A 7,099-nucleotide genomic window follows, 5' to 3' on the forward strand; every position below is an offset into this window, starting at 1 on the left:
CTCAATGATATTAAGAACATTCATGATTCATGGGAGGAGGTCAAAATACTAATATTAACAGGAGTTTGGAAGAAGTGGATTCCAACACTCATGATGAGTTTAAGCGGTTCAAGATTTCAGTGGAGGAAGTAATTACTGATGTAGTAGAAATAGCAAAAGAACTAGTGGAGCCTGAAGATGTGACTGAATTGCTGCGATCTCACCATAAAATTTGAACAGGGGAAGAGTTGCTTCTTATGAATGAGCAAAGAAAGTGGTTTCTTGAGATGGGATCTGTTCCTGGTTAAGAGGCTGTGAACATAGTTGATATGGCAACAAAAGATTTAGAGTATTCCATAAACTTAGTTGATAAAGCAATTGCAGAATTTGAGAGGATTGCCTCCAATTTAGAAAGACGTTCTACTGTGGGTAAAATGTTATCCAACAGCATTTCATGCTACAGATAAATGTTTCTGAAAGGAAGAGTCGATCAATATGGCAAACTTAATTGCTGTTTTATTTTAAGAAATGGACATGGATGAAGCTGGAAACCATCATTCTCAGCAAACTATCACAAAGACAGAAAATCAAAGACAGCATATTCTCATTCACAGCTGGGGATTGAACAATGAGAACACTTGGACACAGGGCGGGGAACATCACACACTGGGGCCTGTTGAGGGGTGGGGGACTGGGGGAGGGATAGCATTAGGAGAAACACCTAATGTAAAAGGACGAGTTGATGGGTGCAGCAACCCAACATGGCACATGTATACCTAGGTACATGTGTACCTGCACGTTGCGCACATGTACCGTAGAACTTAAAGTATAATAATAATAATAATAAAAGAAATTGCCATAGCCACCCCAACCTTCAGCGACCACCACCCTGATCCATCAGCAGCCATCAACATCAAGGCAAGACTCTGTATCAGCAAAAAAGATGACAACTGTCTGAAGGGTCAGAGAATTGTTAGCATTTTTAAGCAATAAAGTATTTTAAAATTAAAGTATGTGTATTTTTTAGACACACCGCTATTGCACATTTAATAGACTACAATATAGTGTAAATGTAACTTATATATGCACTGTGAAACCAAAAAGTTCATGTGATTTTACTTTGTTGAGAAATTTACTTTATTGTGGTGGTTTGAAACTGAACCTGCAATATTTCTGAGGTATATCTGTATTCCTATTATCATCAAGGACTGTCTTAGTCCATTTGATCGGCTATAATAAAATACCACAAATTGGTTAGCTTGTAAACAACAGAAATTTATTTCTCAGTTTGGAAGCTTGGAAGTTCAAGATCAAGACGTTGGCAGAATTGGTGTCTGGTGATGGCCCACGCTAGTTCATAGAGCCTTCTCACTGTGTTCTCACATGGTGGAACGGACTAGCTAGCTCTCGGGGGTCTCTTTTATGAGGGGGACCACTAACCCCATTCATGAGGGCTTTGCCCACCATGCTGCCCACCACATGACCATCCAAAGGTCCCACCTCACCACCTTAACATAATCTCCTTGGGGGTTAGGATGTCAACATATAAGTTTTGGGGGCACACAAACTCTCTGCTAAACATATGTGATTAGGAACACAATATTGTGGCTGAGACTAAATAGAACCACCTCAAAAAGACATCAGAAAACTCTTGGAAGAAAGCACTGTTGATTTGGCAGAGATTTGTTTCTACCTTGATTTCTTCTTGCTGTGGAAAGGAATTGTGTGTATAAATCTTTCACCTCTAGCAGTGTTGTGGCTTCCCAGGGTTATCAGAGCTTAATCTGATTCAGATGAAATTGTACGCACTGCAGCTGTAAATGAACATCAAAGAAGGAATTCACAACGATTATAGGAAAATTCGGTTTTCTCCATTTGTCTGCCAACTAATACACTGGCCCTATCCAAAGGACATGGATTCCACTCTGGAAGATGAGCCTGGGGATGAGAGACTGCAATCTGGCTTCTGTGATGAGTCGGTAGCCTGCAGGTTTTGAGAAGTGAACTAAGACCAAATTTATGGTTCATGTCACAAACTGTGGAGGCTCAGCCAGATCAAAGAGAAATCAAGTCTGGAAGACCATGCCTCCTAGTTTTATAGCTTGAAGGAATTCCATTTTTTTTTTTTTTTTATTTTTTTTTACAAGGAATTGGAACAATTCATATCCTGAATTCTGGTCCTCACCACGGAGCGGGCTTGTGTGTCTCTCTCAGTATAGAACATACCAAACACCTGGAATTTTAGAAGCCCTGGCTTTGTCTAGATAGATCCTTGCCCTTCATTCTTCTTACCACAGTCCCTGAGGCTCTTAAGGACAAGAGTGTAGTATGTGGGGGAGTGGCTGGGAGCTCTGAGATTTCATTTTAGCTCTACACCTATTTACACTGCAATCCTGGGCAAATGATTTATCCGCTTTGATTTAAGTAATTCCTCATTCTGTAAAATGGGAAAAATAATATCTACCTGCTCACCTCACAGAATTACTATAAAGATTAAATGTCGATGTTATAGGTAAAAACTACTTCATAAATTATAGTATGTAAGCAATACTTCCCCTCATCCCCATAGTCATCTTCACTTCTCTAGTTTCTTATTCATTCACTTATTTGTCCAACCATTTATTTATATTATCTCATTTGCTCTGCTATTCCTCTAACTGGCATTTTAAAAAGCATTTTACTACTTCCTTCTCTCACATTCATATTTACTTTTGTGTTTTCACTCTTCCCTATGTATTTTCTTTATTAATTAACTCTTCATCGTCTTTATCACTCAACCTCTCCCATCGTCTGTTCCAATGTCTTGCTTAATTCCTGCCCTCAATTTCCTTACTCTGTCCTGTGTCCTTCTCACTCCTTCCCAATGCCATAGCCCAGCCCAAGTTGGCCAGAGGCTGATTCTTACACTAGGAAGCATCACTGAAGAGCCCTGTCCCAATGTCATGATGATGAGTTGTGCATCAGTTTCCTTGTCTGAGAAATGAGTATACTCACTAACAGATTATGATGCTATGACTTTATACCCACTTTTTGCTGATGAGAAGACCTACCTTAACTATATTTGCTGAAAATGTGAGTTTAGTAAGTAATCATAGATAAATAATTATGGAACATTTATAATATGTAAACACAATTTAATTTACTTAATTATGTCAGTCCTGCACAGTAGGTATTATTTGAAGTGTAAGTACAATAAATAAACTTCCCAAGATTATGCAGCCAGAATTAAAAGCCAGGTGCTTCAGATTCTAAAGTCGGCTCTGTGCACTACATTCTGTCTATATCCTTACCTCTAAAATTATTATTTTTGTGATGGACAAGAAATCATATGACAGGTGTGGGAACAGCGGCTACACAGATGAATCAATGACTCTGAGGCAACTTGGGTTGCAAGGGTTCTATAGGTGAAGAGGACTGATCTGTTTTTAGGAAGGTAAACGGACAACAGAGGATAAGCCCAAACTGGGATTTGTGTATCTTTCCCTGGGACTAAGGTCATTAGATTCATAAAAATACAAGTTATCCAGTTAAATTTGAATTTGAGATAAAACAACAAATAATAGTTAATATGAGTATAATCCATACAATATTTGGGATATAATCTATTAAAAAATTATTCAATACTTATTGAAACTCAACTTCTAACTAGGCAGTCTGTGTTTAATCCGGCACCTTTACATAGTTCTCCAAAGCATTTTGCCTTTTCTGCTCTTGCAGTGCTTGTTGTTCTTTGCACTATTGCTAGTTTTTGGCATATTTCCAAGGCCCTTAAAAATCACATAGTAAGACTTAGGCTTTCTAACTATGACTTAAAAAACTTGATGCAATATAACAAAATATTGATAAATTTGACTACATAAAAGTAAAAGCCTTTTAAGTGGCAAACAAACAAACAAACAAACAAACAAAAACACCATAAACCAAGTCAAAAGACAAATGACAAACTAGGAGACAATACTGTAAAACATATCATAGATGATAGATCTAGTTCCTAAAGAACTAGATCTAAATTGAGGAAAAACAGAAAATACAGTAAACAGTAAAAAGGGCAAAATACATAGATGATTCATAAGAGAAATTTAAAAATGGCTCTTACACATTTAAGAAAATGTTCAATTTCACTTATAATAAGTAAAATGCAAATTAAAACTACACTGACATTTTTACCTATCAGATAGGCAAATATTTAAAAGCTCGACAATTCACTGTTGGCAAGGCTGCAGGGAAATAGGCTGTCTCATACGTTGCTGGTGGAATGTAAAATGGCATATGTTCCTATGGAGGAGAATTTCAGAACACATACTAAAATTACATTGTGCATTCACCCTTCAACATAATGATGCTAATTCTAGGAATTTACTCTGAATACATACTTCTAACAATATAAAAAAACATATGCATAAGGTTATTCCATGCAGCACTGCTTATAATTGCAAAGTATAGGAGATACTTAAATATCTAAGCATAGGGGCCTAGTTAAAAGCTCCATTCACACAGTGGAGTAATACACAGCTATCAAAAAGAATGAGGAGATCTCTGCTAACTGGATAAGGAGTAATTTCCGGGAGATAATATTAAGTGAATAAAGCAGAGAGCATATAGTATGTTACTTTTTGTGTGCTAAAGCAGGAAAAATATTTTTTACTTAGGAAAGCATGTGAATGTTCTACATATTCAACAAATAAAATTAAATCGATAGGGAAAGGAAGGAGGAAAACAATAAAAGCAGAAAGAAAAGAATAAACCTAATCATATTTCAGTAAATATGGTAACCATAGTGAACGAAAAATAAAGGAAGGAGGGAGGGAGGGAGGAAAGAATAAATAAATCTAAGTAACTTACAAACACAATTTTTGACAATATACCTTCAATTTGGGCCAAGGTTGGGCATGAGGGGTGAGGGGAGAAGGACAGCAAACAAATCCTGAACTCTTAGTGCTTTTTTTTCAGTTATAGAAATATGGGCAAAGCAGCTCTGAAACTATTTTAGATAAATTATAGCATTGAGTCAGTGAGTAAATGATGTGGAAGGGAGTCAAAGTTCTCTCTGTGGAAGAAGGAATATACAAATACAGCATGTGAAATCACACTACTGGGATTCATACCCATTATACAAAAAAGATACTTGCACACACACGTTTGTAGTAGCACAATTCACAATTGCAAAAATGTGGAACCAACCCAAATGCCCATCAATCAACGAGTGAATAAAGAAACTGTGGTATATATATATGTGATGGAATACTACTCAGCCATAAAAGAGAATGAATTAATGGCATTCACAGCAACCTGGCTGAGATTGGAGACTATTAAGTGAAGTAACTCAGGAATGGAAAACCAAACATTGTATGTTTCATTCATAAAATGGAGCTAAGCTATGAGCATACAAAGGCATAAGAATGACACAGTGGACTTTGGGGACTCAGGGGGAAAGGGTGAGAAGTGGGTGAGGGATAAAAGACTACAAACTAGTTGCAGTGTATACTGCTCGAGTGATGGGTGCACTGAAATCTCACAAATCACCACTAAAGAACTTACTCATGTAACCAAACACCAACTGTGCCCCAATAACCTATGGGAATACAAATTTTTTTAAAAAAAGAAATTTTAAATTATTATTGATGGTAGTCACACTGTTGTGCTATCAAATACTAAACAACAACAAAAACCACACACACACACAAAAAAATACATAGTATGAGAGAAGGCAAGAAAGAACCCCATGGGCATGCATTGGAATTGTAGGTATCAGTATGAACTGATGATTTCTAAATTATGTAAATGCATGTGATGTACACATGTAATCAAACATATATATGTATGTTTGTGTTTGTTTTCATGTTCAATGTATGTTTGTATATATATTTGATATATATACAAGAATATAGGTCAAGAATCAAAGACACTCCAGTAGCAATGATCCCACCTAAAACCTAAATTTTGGTCTCTAATACCATTCTCCACTAAAAGGAATCAAGGGTCTTTGATATGGCTGATTCCAGGGATGAGATAGGGTAGGTAAAAGATAAACCTGGAACATCTTGTTATGCTGGAAAGTAAGAAAGCACTTTTAAAAAATGATGGAGTCATGTCACAATTACCAAAGTGCTAGCCGGAAAGGGTTCTCAATGGCCAAATCTGGGACAATTTGAGGACCAAAATTCTTAAATACAGTGATAAACTATAAACAATTGAAAAAATAACAAATCATGAGTCCATACTGATAATAAAAAGATAAATAAATGAATGAATGAGGGAGGATGGAGGGCTTTTGCATACAGTATAATGCTGACAGCCAACTTGTAAACATTGAGGAATTATGGAAGTTGAAAAATTATTATTTGGCAACTATTACAGTAAAGATTGCATCAGGCAAGAATCATCAATAATTGTTAAATCCAAAAGTTCTGATGAAGAGAAAAATATCCACATTGTCTTACAGTATCTTCTGTGAAGAAGAAAAAATAGTAATTCCATCGTGGAGAAATTGAACAATAACTTGACAGGGTAACCAAAATTCATTGAAGTAGATGGACATGGTGTTCCTCCACATTATGTCCTGAGGAGAACACACCATCATCTATGCAGTATTCGGGCTGAGAATACAGGACCTGAATCTAGTCATAAACATGCATCAAAGACCCAGAATAAGAAACACTCTACTAGCAAAAAGGGGAGACAGTGTAGTTTTTTAAAAAAACAACAAAGAAAGGCTGTGGAAATATTTTAGGTTTAAGGAGATTACAGAGACATACCAATAAATGCAATACCTGTCCCTAAACTGGATCCTATACTAGAGGGGAAAATGCCATAAGGACATTAATGAGTCACCTGAGAAAATGGAAAGACAAATGATAGATTAGATAAAATATTGTATCAAATTTAAATTCATTGGTACTGATGACTATACTGTGATTATGGACTATATACACACTATCTATATACTTGAGAAATACGCACCGAAGTATTTAAAGCTCCATGATTTATGAAGCTTACCATAAAAGTTAAGAAAAATATTACATAGATAGAACAAGCGATAAAGCAAGTGGGATAAAATGTTAACTACAGGTGACCTTGGGTCAAAGGCATATGGGTATTTGTTGTACTGTTTCATAAGGGC

Source organism: Papio anubis, unplaced genomic scaffold (assembly GCF_008728515.1).
Source record: "Papio anubis isolate 15944 unplaced genomic scaffold, Panubis1.0 scaffold139, whole genome shotgun sequence".
Taxonomy (NCBI): Eukaryota; Metazoa; Chordata; class Mammalia; order Primates; family Cercopithecidae; genus Papio; species Papio anubis.